Source organism: Mobula birostris, chromosome 2 (assembly GCF_030028105.1).
Source record: "Mobula birostris isolate sMobBir1 chromosome 2, sMobBir1.hap1, whole genome shotgun sequence".
Lineage (NCBI taxonomy): Eukaryota > Metazoa > Chordata > Chondrichthyes > Myliobatiformes > Myliobatidae > Mobula > Mobula birostris.
Genome location: NC_092371.1, coordinates 198,480,439 through 198,500,158, shown reverse-complemented (window position 1 = coordinate 198,500,158; position 19,720 = coordinate 198,480,439).

The following is a 19,720-nucleotide window of genomic DNA, read 5'->3' as shown; positions in this document are numbered from 1 at the left end:
TGAGGAGATTATAGATCGTAGCTACAGGGAGGTAGTTACACCAAAGGGGCAGAGGACGGGAAATTGGATCACTGTCAGGCGAAGGAAGAGGAAAGGGCAGGCAGAGCAGGGTTCCCCTGTGGCCATTCCCCTCAACAACAAGTATACCGCATTGGATACGGTTGGGGGGGATGACTTACCTGGGACAAGCTGCAGTAGCCGGATCTCAGGCACTGAGTCTGGTTCTGCAGTGCAGAAGGGAGGGTGGAAAAAGAGGAGAGCAGAAGTGATAGGGGACTCGATAGTTAGAGGTGCAGATAGGAGGTTCTGTGGTCATGACAGAGAATCCAACGTGGTTTGTTGCCTCCCAGGTGCCAGGGTCAAGGATGTCTCTGATCGCTTGCATGACATTCTGAAGTGGGAGGGTGATCAGCCAGATGTTGTGATGCACATCGGTACCAATGACATAGCAAGGAAGAGTGAGGAGGTCCTGGAGAGTGAGTATAGAGAGCTTGGTAGGAAGTTGAAAAGCAGGACCTCAAGGGTGGTAATCTCAGGATTGCTACCTGTGCTACGTGCCAGTGAGGGTAGGAATAGGATGCTCTGGAGGATGAACAAGTGGCTGAGGAACTGGTGTAAGGGGCAGGGTTTCAGATTTCAGGATCATTGGGACCTCTTCTGGGGCAGGTGGGACCTGTACAAGAGAGACGGGTTACACTTGAACTACAGGGGGACCAATATCCTTTCAGGGAGGGTTTGTTAGTGCTATTGGGGAGGCTTTAAACTAGATTTGCAGGGGGATGGGAACCAGAGTGCCAGAGCTGACAGTGTGGCTGGGGTGAAAATAAATGATGTTAAAAGTTCAAGCAAATCCGCTGATAGAAAGGTTGTGAGTGGTGGTAAAAATCTTCTGAGGTGTATATATTTCAATGCTAGGAGTATTGCGGGGAAGGCGGATGAGTTGAGGGCGTGGATTGACACATGAAATTATGACGTTATAGCAATTAGTGAAATTTGGCTACAGGAGGGGCAGGACTGGCAGCTTAATATTCCAGGGTTCCGATGTTTCAGATCTGATCGAGGCAGAGGAATGAAAGGTGGGGGAGTAGCATTGCTTGTTAGGGAAAATATTACAGCAGTGCTCAGGCAGGACAGATAAGAGGGCTTGTCTACTGAGTCCTTATGGGTGGAGCTGAGAAACAGGAAAGGTATGGTCACATTAGTGGGATTGTATTACAGACCACCCAATAGTCAACAAGAATTGGAAGAGCAAATCTGCAGCGAGATAGCAGGCAACTGCAGGAAACATAAAGTTGTGGTGGTAGGGGATTTTAATTTTCCTTATATTGATTGGAACTCCCATACTGTTAGGGGTCTAGATGGTTTAGAGTTTGTAAAATGTGTTCAGGAAAGTTTTCTAAATCAATATATAGAGGGACCAACTAGAGGAGATGCAATATTAGATCTCATGTTAGGAAACGAGTTAGGACAAGTGACAGAAGTCTGTGTAGGGGAGGATGCTAAGAGGATGCAGGGTGACTTGGATAGGTTAGGTGAGTGGGCAAATTCATGGCAGATGCAATTTAATGTGGATAAATGTGAAGTTATTCACTTTGGTGACAAAAACAGAAAAACAGATTAAATATCTGAATGGTGGCCGATTAGAAAAAGGGGAGGTGCAACGAGACCTGGGTGTCATTATACACCAGTCATTGAAAGTGGGCATGCAGGTACAGCAGGAAGTGAAAAAGGCGAATGGTATGCTGGCATTCATAGCAAGAGGATTCGAGTACAGGAGCAGGGAGGTACTACTGCAGTTGTACAAGGCCTTGGTGAGACCACACCTGGAGTATTGTGTGCAGTTTTGGTCCCCTAATCTGAGGAAAGACATCCTTGCCATAGAGGGAGTACAAAGAAGGTTCATCAGATTGATTCCTGGGATGGCAGGACTTTCATATGATGAAAGACTGAATCAACTAGGCTTATACTTGTTGGAATTTAGAAGATTGAGGGGGGATCTTATTGAAACGTATAAAATCCTGAATTGGATGATCAGCCATGATCATACTGAATGGTGGTGCAGGCTCGAAGGGCCGAATGGCCTACTCCTGCATCTATTTTCTATGTTTCTATGTTAGCCATTTCAGCCACGGGAAAAAGCCTCTGACTATCCTCATGATCAATAACTCTCATCATCTTGTACACCTCTATCAGGTCACCTCTCATCCTCCGTCGCTCCAAGGAGGAAAGGCCAAGTTCACTCAAACTATTCTCATAAGGCATGCTTTCCGATCCAGGGAAGATCCTTGTAAATCTCCTCTGCACTCTCTCTGTAGTATCCACATCCTTCTTGTAATGAGGTGACCAAAACCGAACACAGTACTCTAAGTAGGTTTTAACTAAGGTCTTATATAGCTGTAACATTACCTCATGGCTCTTGAACTCAATCACACGGTTGATGAAGGCCAACACAGCGTACACTCTCTTAACAACACTGTCAATCTGCGCAGCAGCTTTGAGTGTTCTATGGATACGGACCCCAAGATCTTGCTGATCCTCCATGCTGCCAAGGGTCTTACAATTAATGTTATATTCTGTCTTCAAATTTGACCTACCAAAATGAACCACTCACACTTATCTGGGTTGAACTCCATCTGCCACTTCTCAGTCCAGATCTGCATCCTATCAATGTCCCATTGTAATGTCTGACAACCCTCCAGATTACCCACAGCACCCCCAACCTTTGTGTCATCAGCAAACCTACTAACCCACCCTCCTACTTCTTCAGCCAGGTCAGTTATAAAAGTCACAAACAGGAGGGGTCCCAGAACAGATTCCTTAGGCATACCACCTCTATGCAGAATATGCATGTGTGTGTGTAAGTATGAAATCTGTGATTCATATATATGCGATTCATATGTACAGGTAAATATATATAAAGCCGTTTATCTGCGGGTTCTTTTTAAAAGACAAAGCAATGCATTGTACTTAGTGATAACCGTAAAAGAGTATCACTTAGCTTTAACACTTTTATCTCATTAATCACTGTGTTATCTGCTCTTTGTGTTATAACAAATATCCATAAAGACTTGCTGAATCCATCTAAAGTGACTCTTAGAAGAAACAGTCATATGTCTGGCAGTTCCCACATCTGAGAGATTTTTCATCCACAAAATTGAAACAAAGAGCCCAGACGTTGCAAAAGTAAATGCACTTGAAGCAGATAAAGCACAGACTATCCTACAAATCATTGTGCTGGAGTATTTCTTTTAGTCTTATCACTTTAAATTGTAACTAAGCAATGAAGTCTTTACTTACTTTTTAGGACATAAATAGAGAATTTTGCACTTTTCCACTGATTTGCATTATTTTTAAATATGCAATCATAGTGAGTATCATTTTCTGTTGAATTCACTTGAAATTTCCAACATGTGTTTTCTTCATCTGTCTCATTTTGATGGCAATTTACTATGAGCAAAAGGTAAGTAAAACTAATATATGAATCAGAATTAGAATCAGGTTTAATATCACCAGCATGTGTTGTGAAATTTGTTAACTATGAGGCAGCCGTACAATACAATACATGATAATAAAGAGAAAAAAGAAAACTGTGAATTACAATAGGTATATTATCTGTACTAAATAGTTAAATTCTGTAAGTAGTGCAAAAAATAGGGGGAAGAAGTAGTGAGATAGTGCTCATGGGTTCAATGTCCATTCAGAAATCTGACAGCAGTGGAGAAGAAGCTGTCTTGAATCATCGAGTGAGTAACTGGACCGGACCCTGGCAACATTTCAGTTTGTTTGGGGTCTGACCCTGACATGGACTTCTAGGTGTGTGTCAGATAATAATAAATAACAAAAGGCATCCATAATTCACGCATAGAACTTCAATGAGCAAATTGTATAAATAATGCAATTGGTTGCATTATCGGAAGTTCAGAATATTACAGAGGTATGGATCATCTTTATATTTTACTCCTTTTGCACTTTGATAGTTTGTCCGTCCTGTTGAGGACAGTCTTACAGTCTTTCATTAATTCTATTGTGCTTTTTGCATTTACTGTGAATGCCTGCAAGAAAATGAATCTCAGGTTTGTTTATGGTGACATGCACGTACATTGGCTGGCTGACAGGAAACAAAGAGTAGCGATTAACTGGGCTCTTTCAGAATGGCAGGCGGTGACCAGTGGGGTACCGCAGCTGTTTACAATATACGTTAACGATTTAGATGAAGGGATTAAAAGTAACATTAACAAATTTGCAGATGACACAAAGCTGGGTGGTAGTGTGAAATGTGAGGAGGATGTTATGAGAATGCAGGGTGACTTGGACAGGCTGGGTGAGTGGGTGGATGCATGGCAGATGCAGTTTAATGTGGATAAATGTGAGGGTATCCACTTTGGTGGTAAGAACAGGAAGGCAGATTATTATCTAGATGGAATCAAGTTAGGAAAAGGGGAAGCACAACGAGATCTAGGTGTTCTTGTACATCAGTCACTGAAAGCAAGCATGCAGGTACAGCAGGCAGTGAAGAAAGCTAATGGCATGCTGGCCTTCATAACAAGGGGAATCGAGTATAGAAGCAAAGAGGTCCTTCTGCAGTTGTACAGGGCCCTGGTGAGACCACACCTGGAGTATGGTGTGCAGTTTTGGTGTCCAAATTTGAGGAAGGACATTCTTGCTATTGAGGGAGTGCAGCGTAGGTTCGCAAGGTTAATTCCCGGGATGGCAGGACTGTCATATGTTGAATGATTGGAGCGACTTGGCTTGTATACACTGGAATTTAGAAGGATGAGAGGGGATCTGATTGAAACGTATAAGATTATTAAGGGATTAGACACGCTGGAGGCAGGAAGCATGTTCCCACTGATGGGTGAGTCCAGAACCAGAGGCCACAGTTTAAGAATAAGGGGTGAGCCATTTAGAACGGAGTTGAGGAAAAACTTTTTCACACAGAGAGTGGTGAATATATGGAATGCTCTGCCCCAGAAGGCAGTGGAGGCCAAGTCTCTGGATGCTTTCAAGAAAGAGATGGACAGAGGTCTTAAAGATAGCGGAATCAAAGGTTATGGGGATAAGGCAGGAACTGGATACTGATTGTGGATGATCAGCCATGATCACAGTGAATGGTGGTGCTGGCTCAAAGGGCCGAATGGCCTACTCCTGCACATATTGTCTATTGTCTATTGATAATAAATTTACTTTGAATTTAAACTTTGAACTCCACAGAAATGTTAATAAAAACATACCTGTTTCATCAGTGTTACCATCTTGTTTCAATGAAACGTGATAGCGTTCATTGTCGTTCTTGATGCAGCACTGAAACTTAATATTTTCTGTTTTTCCATTCACTGTGTAATTTAATGGTTTAACTACTATTTCCTCAGGGAGAAGATGGACTTTTACATTAGAATATGCTTCTTGTTTGATTAATCCATTTTCAAAAGTCAGAGTACAGGTAAAAGTTCCTACATAATACAACACACAAGAGAAATATACTTGAGAATGACTAGATGCTAAGTAGTGTATTTATATCTAGAACACGGGAATAATTTGGTCTTCATTTTGTAAACTGTAAGTAAGCTTCATAATTCCATGCAAGCTCTGCTGAGGTTGAAAGTGAAACTAGAATAGGAAACTACAGGGCTTCAAAATTTAGATTCACAGTGCCATTTTCAGTGTGCTACAGGCTTATGCAGACTCCAATGTAATGGGTCAGGAGTGTGCAATCTTTCTAATCGATCCACCTTGATGGAAATTGAAGGAAAAATGAAGGGTTGCTCGGTGCTTACGCAGGTAGAGTCATAGAATCATAGTGCTGTAGAGCAAGGAACGACCTGGCAAGGTGACTACCTGAGCCAGTCCCACCTGCCTGTATTTGGCCTGTATGCCTCTAAATTGTGCCTATTTATGTCCCTGACATAAATATCTTTTAAGTGTTGTGATTATTACTGTCTCTACTACTACTTCCTCCAGCTCCTCATTCCATATATTCATCATCCCCTGTGGGGAAAACTTGCCCTTTGCGTCCCTTTTAAATTTTTTTCCCTTTCCACCTCATACACTGAACAATGTTTCAATTCAAGACTTCATTATCACCATTATGAAAGGTTGAACAAGTTGGGGGAAGGTTGAACAAGTTGAGTCTTTATTCTTTGGAATGTCGAAGGTTGAGGGGGGACTTGATAGAGGTATTTAAAATTATGAGGGCGATAGATAGAGTTGACAGGGATAGGCTTTTTCCGTTGAGAGTTGGGGAGATTCAAATAAGAGAACATGAGTTGAGATTTAAAGGGCAAAAGTCTAGGGGTAACATGAGGGGGAACTTCTTTACTCAGAGGATGGTAGGTGTGTGGAACGAGCTTCCAGCAGAAGTGGTTGAGGCAGGTTTGATGTTGTTGTTTAAAGTTAAATTGGATAGATATATGGACAGGAAAGGAATGGAGGGTAATGGGCTGAGTGCAGGTCGCTGGGACTAGGTGAGAGTAAGAGTTCGGCACGGACTAGAAGGGCCGAGATGGCCTGTTTCCGTGCTGTAATTGTTATATGGTTATATGGTTACATAGCTAAACGGGTCCCTTTCGGAATGGCAGGCGGTGACCAGTGGGGTACCGCAGGGTTTAGTGCTGGGACGGCAGCTGTTTACAATATATATTAATGATCTAAATGAGGGAATTAAAAGTAACATTAGCAAATTTGCCGATGACACAAAGCTGGCTGTCAGTGTGAAATGTGAGGAGGATGTTATGAGAATGCAGGGTGACTTGGACAGGCTGGGGAGTGGGCAGATGCATGGCAGATGCAGTTTAATGTGGATAAATGTGAGGTTATCCACTTTGGTGGTAAGAACAGGAAGGCAGATTATTATCTAATGAGTCAAGTTAGGAAAAGGGGAAGCACAACGAGATCTAGGTGTTCTTGTACATCAGTCACTGAAAGTAAGCATGCAAGTACAGCAGGCAGTGAAGAATGCTAGTGGCATGCTGGCCTTCATAACAAGGGGATTTGAGTATAAGAGCAAAGAGGTCCTTCTGCAGTTGTACAGGGCCCTGGTGAGACCACACCTGGAGTACTGTGTGCAGTTTTAGTCTCCAAATTTGAGGAAGGACATTCTTGCTATTGAGAGAGTGCAGCGTAGGTTCACAAGGTTAATTCCCGGGATGGCGGGACTGTCATATGTCGAAAGATTGGAGCGACTGGGCTTGTATACTCTGGAATTTAGAAGGCTGAGAGGGGATCTTATTGAAACATATAAGATTATTAAGGGATTGGACACGCTGGAGGCAGGAAGCATGTTCCTGCTGATGGGTGAGTCCAGAACCAGAGACCACAGTTTAAGAATAAGGGGTAAGCCATTTAGAAGGGAGTTGAGGAAAAACTTTTTCACCCAGAGAGTGGCGGATGTATGGAATGCTCTGCCCCAGAAGGCTGTGGAGGCCAAGTCTCTGGATGCTTTCAAGAAAGAGATGGATAGAGCTCTTAAAGATAGCGGAATCAAAAGTTATGGGGATAAGGCAGGAACTAGATACTGATTGTGGATGGTCAGCCATGATCACAGTGAATGGCGGTGCTGGCTCGAAGGGCTGAATAGCCTACTCCTGCATCTATTGTCTATTGTCTAAACCTTTGGGCTTCCTGTCATCAACAAGTTTACAAAGTAAACTTCGTTGTACATGTGGCAATCAAGAAAACCTATTCACTTCTCAGTTGGCACTGGACTTCCAAACCTGAACTCTGTTTTGTTTTACATTGCCCCAGTCTTCTAAACGGGTAGTGGGGTGGAGATACATCTCCCCCAGAGGAGGTGTAAGGTTCTCCTTCCCTCCATTAGCTGCAGGTCACCCTTAAGTACCTGCTTAGCCCCCCCCCCTGAATCAGGGTCACATGAAGCCATGGGAGCCAGTAGGGGGATGCCCGTATGAGTTGTTGGTGCCTATCTCAATTCCTAGTTATGCAACCACTGAAGTTAGGCAGACAGTCTTGGGAGAGCATTGATAATGGCTGACATCACCTGTCTTGTAAAGACACTGCCCAGAAGAAGGCAATGGTAAACAACTTCTGTAGAAAAATTTGCCAAGAACAATCAAGGTCAAAGATCATGACTGTCCATGTCATATGACACAACACATAATGATGATAATGACTCTTCTAAATCCCTTCATGGCATCAAATCGTCTCATTCCTAACTGAAACCTTCCATTCACCTTCCAGGAATGAAGGGGTTAACATATGAGGAGCATTTGGCAGCTTTGGGCCTGTACTCACTGGAATTTAGAATAATGTGCGGGGATCTCTTTGGAATCTACCAAATATTGAAAGGACTAGATAGGGGGGATGTAGAGAGGATCTTTCCTATGGAGGGGGTATCCAGAACTAGAGGGCACAGCCTCAAGATTGAAGGGTGACCTTTTAGAACAGAGGGAAGAAGGAATCTTTTTTTAGCCAGAATCTGTGGAATGCTCTGCCACAGACTGTGGAGGAAGCCAAGTCAGTGCGTATATTTAAAGCGGAAGTTGATCGTTTCCTGATCGATCAGGACAACAAAGGATATGGCAAGAAGGCAGCTGTATGGGATTGAGTGGGATCTGGGATCAACCATGATGAAATGGCAGAGCCGACTTGATGGCCAGAATGGCCTAATTCTACTCCTATGTCTTATGGTCTTATGGTCTTACCTTCCCTGTTTAATTCCATCATTACTCATTTATGCATTACTAAAACAGCTCGGGCATATACCTGCTCTTCCCTTATCCCATACCATAACATTGAAATCCTGCAAAGATTTTCTACTCTCTTGTTGCCTTATAGCAACATCTTCTGATACTGTGCCAGTCAGATTCCTTACAAACATTAACGTACACGTATGCATGCCGACTTTGGAGTCCCTTATCAACAGTTTTTATTATTTCTGAATCGCTTCAAGTTCAAGTTTGTTGTCCTCTGACTGTACATATGTACAACCAAATGAAGAAACGTTCCTCTGGCCACAGTCCACCCACAATACCCAATACAGTCCACAGACAGCACCGAAGGAAAAATATTAACCACAAATAAGTTAATAAACTATAATTCAACGTGCATGTAGTGCGGAGCACAGATAAACAGTAAGCTGTACAGCTCTTCTCCAGTTCCAGCCTATTGAGTATTAATGTCTTCTTTGATCCCACTCTTACTGTCAATGTCATCAGCTAACTAGGTTGAATTTGCTATAATTTTACAGCTTAGTTTCTTAGCTCCACCTGCCTTCTCCTTCTGTAAAACTTCATTAAAAGCACTTGTTTTGCCAAGGAGAATGACCACATTAAAATCTCCTCCCTGACCTTTGATTACATTCCTGTGTTAAAAGCATTATATAAATAAAGCTTGTGCTGCAATGTCCTGTTGTCTTTCAAGGATAACACAATGAAATTGGAACAATTCTTGTAATGGTTTGGATGGGGACGGTAGGTAGGGACAAGGAAGACATCAATGGCATTGAAAGTGGCGGGAAGGAAAGAAAGGTGTGGAGAGAAATTTTGTAACATTTTTATATGGGAACCAGAGTGCCCAAACAGTCAGTGGAGAGGTTGTAGAGACAGATGTTGTCAAGACGTCAGACAAAGTCAGGAAACAAAAGGTTGAGTATAGTACGGCTAATGTCATGGGCTGTGTATATCTCCATCCAAGAAGTATTGCAGGAAAGACAGATGAGCTCAGGGCATGGATCAACACCTGGGATTATGATACTGTAGCCAGTAGTAAGACTTGGACACAGGAGGGGCAGGTCCGGTAGCTCAGTGATCCAAGGTTGTTTTAGATGTGACAGCGAGAGAGGGATTAAAGGAGGAGGGGCGGTGTTACTAGTCAAGGAAAATTTCATGGCAGTACTCAGTCAGACTGGAGAACTTGTTAGTGAGGCATCATGGGTGAAACTGACTTAGAAGAAAGGTATGACCACATCATTGGGGTTATGTTACTGACCACACAACAGTCCGAAGGATTTAGAGGAACAATTTTGTAGAGAGATCCTAGACTGTTGCAAGAAACATAAGGTTGTTATAGTAGGTGATTTTAACTTTTCACATATTGACTAGTACTCCCATATTGTAAAAGGACTAGATGGGATAGAGTTTGTCAAATGTGTTCAGGAAAGTTTCTTTCATCAGTAAGTAGAAGTCCCAAAGATTGTCTGGATCTGCTGGTAAGGAATGAGGCAGCGCAGGTAACAGAAGTTTGTGTAGGGGAGCACTTTGCACTAGTGATCACAATTCCATTGGTTTCAAAGTAAATATGCAAAAGACAGGTCTGATCCATGGGTTGAGATTATAAATTGGAGAAAAGCCAATTTTGATGGTACCCGCAAGGATTTGGCAAATGTGGATTAGAATAGGCTGTTTTCCAGCAAAGTTGTACTTGGTAAGTGGGAAGCCTTTAAAAGTGAAATTTTGAAAGCATAAAGTATGTGCCTATCAGAATAAAAGGTAATGATAACAGGTTTAGGGGACCTTCATTTTCTAGAAATCTTGAGGCCTTGATTAGGAAAATAAGAGGTGCATTGCAGGTATTGGCAAATAGGAATTAATGAGGTGCTTATGGAGTATAAGAACTGCAAGAGTACACTTAGGAAAGAAGTCAGGAGGTCTAAAAGAAGGCTTGAAGTTGCCCTTGCAGACAAGGTGAAGGAAAATCCTGAGAGATTTTCTACAGATATGTTAAGAGCAAAAGGATTGTAAGGGACAAGATTGGACGTCTGGAGGATCAGACTGGTAATCCATGCATAGAATCAAAAGAGATAGGGAAGATCTTTAATGCATTTTTTCATCTCTGTTTAGTCAGGAGGCAGATATTGAGTCTATTGAAGTAAGGCAAAATGGTATCAACTTCATGGACTCTACAGGTTACAGAGCTGGAGGTTTGTTGTTTTAAGACAAATTACGGTGGATAAATCCCCATAACATGACGAGGTGTTGCCTTGGACCCTGTGGAATTAAGAGGAGAAATTACCAGGGCCCTAGCAGAGATATGTGAATAACCCTTAATGACAGGTGGGGCGCTGAAGGACTGGAGGATAGCCAATGTTTTTCCTCTGTTTAATAAAGGCTCTAAAACTAAATCAGAAAATTATAGGTCACTGAGCCTGACATTATTATTGGGAAGGTTATAGGAAGATGTTTTAAGGGACGGTATATATAAGTATTTGGATAGACATATACATTGATATCTATGAAGGTAGAGCCGTAGATGTAGTGTATATGGATTTCAGCAAGGCATTTGATAAGGTACCTCATGCAAGGCTTATTGAGAAAGTACGGAGGGATGGGATCCAAGGGGACATAGTTTGGTGGATTCAGAATTGGCTTGCCCACAGAAGGCAAAAAGTGGTTGTAGACGGGTCATATTCTGCATGGAGGTCGGTGACCAATGGTGTGCTTCAGGAATCTGTTCTGGGACCCTTATTCTTTGTGATTTTTATAAATGACCTGGATGAGGAAGTGGAGGGATGGGTTTGTAAATTTGCTGATATCACAAAGGTTGAAGGTGTTGTGGATAGTGTGAAGGGCTGTCAGAGGTTACAGCGGGACAATGATAGGATGCAAAACTGGGCTGAGAAGTGGCAGATGGAGTTCAACCCAGATAAGTGTGAGGTGGTTCATTTTGGTAGGTCAAATATGATGGCAGAATATAGTATTAATGATAAGATTCTTGGCAGTATGGAGGATCAAAGGGATCTTGGGGTCCGATCCATAGGATAATCAAAGCTGCTTCGCAGGTTGACTCTGTGGTTAAGAAAGCATACGGTGCATTGGACCTCATCGACCATGGGACAGTGTTTAAAAGCCGAGGGATGGTGTTACAGCTATATAGGACTCTGGTCAGAACGACTTGGGATACTGTGCTCAGTTCTGGTCACCTCACTACAAGAAGGATGTGGAAACCATAGAAAGGGTGCAGAGATCTACAAGGATGTTGCCTTGATTGGGGAGCATCGCTTATGAGAATAGGTTGAGTGAACTTGGCCTTCTCTCCTTGGAACAACGGAGGATGAGAGGTGACCTGATAGAGTGTATAAGATGATGAGAGACATTGATCATGTGGATAATCAGAGGCTTTTTCTCAGGGCTGAAAGGGCTATCACGAGAGGGCACAGTTTTAAGGTGCTTGGAAGTAGGTACAGAAGAGATGTCAGGGGTAAGTTTTTTACGCAGGGAGTGGTGAGTGTGTGGAATGGGCTGCCGGCAGTGGTGGTGGAAATGGATATGATAGGGTCTTTTAAGGGACTCCTGGATAGGTACATGGAGCTTAGAAAAATAGAGGGCTATGAGTAACCCTAGGTAATTTCTAAAGTAAGTACATGTTCGGTACAGCATTGTGGGTCGAAGGGCCTGTATTGTGCTGTAGTTTTTCTGTGTTTCTACGTCTCTATGTTTCTACATAGACTGATTAAAGATAGTCTGCATGGCTTAGTGCATAGTAGGCCATGTCTAACCAAACTTAGAGTTTTTTGAAGAAGTTACCAGGAAAGTTGATAAAGGTAAGACAATGGATGTTGTCTACGCGGACATTAATAAGGCATTTGACAGGGTCCCCATGGAAGGTTGGTCAAGAAGGTTCAGTTACTCAGCATTCAAGATCAGCTAGTAAATTGGACTAGACTTTGGCTGAAGGCTTGTGACTAGTGGTGTGCCACAGGGATCGTTGCTGGGTCCATTGATGTTTGTCATCTATATCAATGATCTGGATGATAATGTGGTTAACTGGATCAGAAAATTTGCAGATGACACCAAGACTGAAGATGGTGGATCATCGTGATTTTGTGGCGGGATCTGGACCAACTGGAAAATGGGCTGAAAAATGGTAGATAGAATTTAATGCAGACAAGAGTGAAGTGTTGCACTTCGGTAGAACCAACCAAGGTAGGTCTTGCACAGTAAATGGTTGGGCACTGAGGAGCATGGTACAACAAATGGATCTGGGAATACCATAAGACCATAAGATATAGGAGCAGAAGTAGGCCATTCGGCCCATTGAGTCTGCTCCACTACTCCATCATGGGCTGATCAAATTCTTCCAGTCATCCTCACTCCCCTGCTTTCACCCCATACCCTTTGATGCTATGGCTAATCAAGAACCTATTTAGCTCTGCCTTAAATACACCCATTGATTTGACCTCCACAGCTGCTTGTGGCAACAAATTCCACAGATTTACCACCCCCTGACTAAAGTAATTTCTCCGCATCTCAGTTCTAAATGGAAGTCCTTCACTCCTGAAGTCGTGCCCTCTTGCCCTAGAATCCCCCAACATGGGAAATAACTTCGCCATATTTAATCTGTTCAGGCCTTTTAACATTCTGAATGTTTCTCTGAGATCCCCCCTCATTCTCCTGAACTCCACGGAGTACAGCCCAAGAGCTGCCAGATGTTCCTTATACGGTAACCCTTTCATTCCTGGTACCATTCTCATGAATCTTTTCTGAACCCTGTCCAATGTCAGTATATCCTTTCTAAAATAAGGAGCCAAAAACTGCACACAATACTCCAAGTGTGGTCTCACAAGTGCCTTATAGAACCTCAACATCACATCCCTGCATTATATTCTACACTTCTAGAAATGAATGCCAATATTGCATTTGCCTTATTCACAACCGACTCAACCTGAAGGTTAACCTTTGGGGTATCTTGCACAATGACTCCCAAGTCCCTTTGCATCTCTGCATTTCGAATTCTCTCCCCATAATAGTCTGCCCGTTTATTTCTTCCACCAAAGTGCAGATCCACAATTCATTGGAAGTGTTGCCACAGGTTGATAGGGTCACAAAGATAGCTTTTGGCATATTGGCCTTCATAAATGGAATTACTGAGTAAAGGAGACGTTATGTTGAGGTTGTATAAGACATTGTTGAGGCCTAATTTGGAGTATTGTGTGCAGTCTTGGCCACCTATCTACAAGAAAGATGTAAATAAGGTTGAAAGAGTTCAGAGAAAAATTTCAAGTATGTTGCCGGATCTGGACAACCTGGGTTATATGGAAAGATTGAATAGGCTAGGACTTTATTCCTTGGAATGCAGAAGGTTGAGAGGAGATTTGGTAGAGGTATACAAAATTATGTGGGGCACAAATAGGGTGAATGCAAGCAGGCTTTTTCCACTGAAGTTAGGTGGGACTAGAAATAAAAGTCATGAGTTATGGGTGAACGGTGAAAAGGTTAAGGGGTACATGGAGGCGGGTTCTTCTTCATGCAGAGGGTCATGAGAGTGTGGAATGAACTGCCAGCGTCAGTAGTGCAAGCAAACTTGATTTCAACACTTGAGAAGTTTGGATAGGTGCATGGATGGTAGGGGCACGGAGGGCTATGGTCCCAGTGCAGGTGGATGGGAGTAGGCAGTGTAAGTGGCTTGGCATGGACTGGATGGGCCATAGGCCCTGTTTTTGAGCTGCAATTTTTTATGACTCTATAACTCCATAACACTTCAGCAACAAATTGTGTATACAGTACCTGAAGTAATGGCTATGAATTTCCTTAGAACTATTCTCATTTATTTTGTTTGTTATCATTATTTTGATCATGTTTCTGATCAAGCTCTTCTTTCAGATATTTGCAAATTCAGCAAAATGGTGAGGAAACCCAGTTTGCTCAATATTTATTTTTGCTTATCTCTAAGATTTTCAGCTTTTGATATTTTATTTCTTTTCATTATTTATACCTGGTCTATTTACTACTTCAGTGAATGCCACTTTGTTATCTCGTATGAGACTTCTCCGAAGTTCCTGAAAAAATATACTATAGCAAACATCTTGCAATAAAGACAGCCAAAACCCTTCCCTATTAAGAAAATAACATTCATTTGGTCAAAGCTGCAAAAGCTAGAGAATCATAGAAAACTCCTGTGTAGTGTCTTAGACTTTATTCAAACTTGTTGGCAATTCAATTTACCTTTCCAAATTGAAGTTGCACATACTTCAAATTTGCTTGTAGATTGTTCATTGCTTTTCTGAAATTGATAGAGACGTTTAGAAATGGGAGCATCTTTCTCATTTTTTGGTGCCCTGACGGACCACTTTGAACCTTCAGCTAAGTCTTTAATGGTACAGGTCAGTGTTACATTTTTGTTATATTGAACGACCGAAGGAGAGATTTCCATCTTCAGAAGTCCTAAAGGAAAATTGTCATTTGTTACAAGGATAAGTATTTTCGCATCACATTTGAAACACTGTTGAGAAATTACAGTTTCTCAGCATCACTGAAATAATACTGATCAAGTCAAGACAAGTTTATTGTCATTTAACTGTATACATGTATATAACGTATATAACTATATAATGTATATAGAAATGAGACGACATTTCTCCAAACCAGGGTGTAAAGCACAGTAGCTCACATTGCACATGATAACTTATGAAGGTAAAGATAAAATCTACAGAAGAATCACACATACAATAAATAACAAACTAAAGTGCATCAATATTAATTATTGTAAGGCATGGAACAGATTAACCAATGACACTTCAAATATGAGCTCAGAAGCTTAATGGCTTGGGGGAAGAAACTGTTTTTCATTTTCCTCTTTAACAAAGAATATTAGATTATTGCAAAATATAATTCCACAAAAATAAAGAAGAACATGCAACATCACATTTTCAATATGTCCCACATTAATGGGTAATTATTTGCCTAACATTCACAACACGCTGGAGGAACTCAGCAGGTCGGGCAGCATACGTGGAAAAGATCGGTCGACGTTTTGGGCCGGAACCCTTTGTCAGGACTGTAGAGGGAAGGGGCAGAGGCCCTACAAAGAAGGTGGGGGGAGGGTGGGAAGGAGAAGGCTGGTAGGTTCCAGGTGAAGAACCAGTAAGGGGAAAGATAAAGGGGTGGGGGAAGGGAGGCAGGGAGGTGATAGGCAGGAAAGGTGAAGAAAGAATAGGGGAAAACACAATGGGTAGTAGAAGGAGGTGGAACCTTGAGGGAGGTAGTAGGCAGCTGGGGGAGGGGGCAGAGTGACATAGGGATAGGGGAAGGGAGGGGGAGGGAATTATCGGAAGTTGGAGAATTCTATGTTCATACCAAGGAGCTGGAGACTACCTAGACGGTATATGAGGTGTTGCTCCTCCAACCTGACTTTACCCTCATCATGGCAGTAGAGGAGGCCATGTATGGACATACCTGAATGGGAGTGGGAAGCAGAGTTAAAATGGGTGGCTACTGGGAGATCCTGTCTGTTTTGGCAGACGGAGCAGAGGTGCTCGACGAAGCGGTCCCCCAATCTGCGTCGGGTTTCACCGATGTAGAGGAGGCCGCACCGGGAGCACCTGATTGCCTAACATGCTTGGCTATACCTGTGGGCCATCGTGGGTGACACAGATAGCCCAGGTTGTAGAGCCGCGGCCTCACATCACCAGAGCCCTGGGTTTAATCCTGATCTTGGGTCCTCTCATTGTGGAGTTTTACACATTTTCCTTATTGCTTTGTATGTTCCTCTAGGAAGCTCCAGGTTTCCTACCAGGCTGGGAGGTTAGTTAGCCACTAGTGTATAGTAAGTGCACCTGGTTGTGAGGTGGAGGGTGGGGGTTGTTGATGAAAATGTGGGAAGGCTAAAAGCATTGAGTCTAATGCAATGTTAGTGTAAATTTGTGATTGACCACATTGGACTTTTATTCCCAGGAGTGCAGGAGAATGAGAAGTTACCTCACAGATGTTCTTAAATCCTGAGGGGTATGGATAAGATGTAGAGTAATAGCTTTTTCCCCAGGATTAGAGAGTCTACACCTAGAGGACACATGTGCAAGATACAAAGGGAAAAATTTAATAGAAATCTGAGAAGTAACTTCTAAACAAATAGAGAGCAGAGATTACCTGGAAGGAGCTGCTGGAGGAAGTGGTCAAGGTGGGTATAATTATAACCTTTAAGAAGCATTTGGATAGGTTCATGGGGGAGAGGAGTTTGGAGAGTTATGGGCTGAATGTAGGGGATTGGGACTAGCTGGATGATCCTGTGCTCAGCTTGGATCAGATGGGTCGAAGGGCCAATTTCTGCTCTTTATGACTCCATGGTTGATGTGGACGGTGGGCAAAGGCCACCATGTGCTGTGCCTCTTCAGCCCCATGGGCTGTTTGAATTACATTGATTTAAATCGTAGTATATATTATTTAGTTAAAAACATATAGTAAAAGGTGGGGGTCTGTGTTTCATGATAAACTGACTGTGGTGCTCCAATGTGGCAGTTTAGTCATACTTGTGTTCCTCTAATCTGAGACACTTAATGATTAAGTGCTGACCATTCTACTTACCAAGAGAATTAACCTCCTTGACCCTGACAACACTTTACCTACCACAAGCAACAGACTATAATCAAGTGCTTGAGATACTGCATGCTGCTGTCACCAAACAAGAAACAGTCCGCCCCGATACATTTCAGATTATAGTTGAGGACTTCAACCAGGCTTGCTTGAAAAATTTTCTGCCCAGTTACCGTTAGCATATTACCTGTAGCACCAGGTTCCAACACACTAGACCACTGCTATACTATGATATGGTATGCCTACCGTTCCATGCTCAGACCACATTTCGGGAAATACAACACTTGGCTGTCCTTCTTTTAACTGCATACAGACAGAGGCTGAAAAGCAAGGCCCCAGAAATAAGGACAATGAAGAGGTGGTCGTGGGAGGCAGAGGAACAGCTCCAGGCTTGCTTTGAGTCAGTGGACTGGGCTGTGTTGAAGGACCCACCTGTGGATCTGAACGAATACACCACAGTTGTCACAGATTTATAAAACGTCATAGGCGAGTGTGTCCTGACAAAATCATTCAGAGTCTTCCCTAATCAGAAGCCTGGAATGAGCCATGAGAAAACTGCTAAGGGCCAGATCAGAAGCATTCAGGTCTGGCAACCAAGTTAGATACAAAAGGTCCAGGTATGATCTCAGGAAAGCCATCACATGGGTGGAGTGACAATTCCAGATTAAACATGAATCACTGAAGGATGCTTGATATCTGTGGCAGGCTTGAATGCCATTACCTCTCTCAAAGTGAAAGCAAGTGACATTGGTGACAACAAGGCTTCACTTCCAGATCAGCTCAGTGCCTTTTATGCTCACTTTGACTGTCAAAACAATAGAAGAGCTTTCACAAACTCCAACAACCCCGGTGACCCTGTGACTTCAGTCTCTGAGGCTGATGTGTAAGCATCCTTTTGGAGGGTGAACCCTCAAAAAGCATCCGGCCCAGATGGGGTACCCAGCCGAGTATGAAAGACCTGTGCTGATCAACTGGCTGGAAAGTTCACTGAGATCCTTAATCTCATCTGAGGTACCCGCCTGCGTCAAGCGAGCTTGAATTATACCAGTGCCTAAGAAGAATGTGATAACCTGTCTTAATGACAATCATCTAGTAGCACCTACATCCATAGTGATGACGTGTTTTGACAGATCGGTGATAAAACACATCAACTCATGCCCAAGAAGTGACTTAGATTAATCCCAATTTGCATATGAGAGCAACGGATCCACAGCAGATGTAATTTCATTGACTCTTCGGTCAACTCTGGAACATCTGGACAACAAAGGCACTTACATCAGGATGCTCTTTATCAACTACAGCTTGCCATTCAATAATATCATCCCCTCAAAACTAATCAGTGAGTTTCAAGAAGTTGGCCTCAATACCTCCTTGTCAATTGGATCCATGATTTCATCACTTGCAGACCCCAATCAGTTTTGACTGGCAACAACATCTCCTCTGTGATCTCCATCAGCTCATGTTCATCACAAGGTTGTGTGCTTAGCCCTCTGCTCTACTTGTTTTACTCTGTGCAGCTAAGCACTGCTCCAATACCATATTTAAGCCTGCTGATGACACCAATGCCATTGGTTGAATCAAAGGTGGCGATGAATCATCATACAGGAGGGAGATTGAAAATCTGGCTGAGTGGTGCCAGAACAGTGACCTCTCACTCGGTATCAGCAAGACCAAGGAGCTGATTGTTTATATCAGCAGGAGGAAACCAGAGGTCCATGAGCCAGTCCTCATCAGGGATCAAAGGTGGAGAGGGTCAGCAACTTTAAATTTGTCGGTGTTATCATTTCAGAGGACCCATCCTGGGCCCAGCATGTAAATGCAATTATGAAGAAAGCACGGCAGTACCTCTACTTCCTTAGACGTTTGTAAAAATTTTTCATGACATCTAATACTTTGACAAACTTCGATAGATGTGTAGTGGATAGTATACTGACTGGTTGCATCACAGCCTGGTACAGAAACACAATGCCCTTGAATGGGAAATCCTACAGAAAGTAGTGGCTAATGAGTAAAGCCCTCCCCTCCACTGAACACATCTACTCAGAGTGCTGTTGCTGGAAAGCCGCATCCACCAAATTGGATCAACCATGATGAAATGGCGGAGTATACTTGATGGGCTAAATGGCCTAATTCTGCTGCTGTATTTTATGGTGCTATGAAATATAACCTAGCCATTCTCTGAGTGAAAATGTTGCTCCTCAAGTTCATTTTAAATCTCTCTCCTCTCACTGTAAATCTATGCCCTCTTATTCTTGATTCCCCACCCTGAGAAAAAGACTGTATATTCACCCTATCTATGCCTCTCACTGCTTTATACATAAGATCACATTCTTTCTCCTACAGTCAAAAGATAAAAGTCCAAACCTGCTCATTTGAGGTGGTAGAGTAGCATAACACTATTACAGTGCCAATGACTGGTTCAGTTCAGCCACTGTCTGTGAGGAGTTTAAACATCTCCCCAT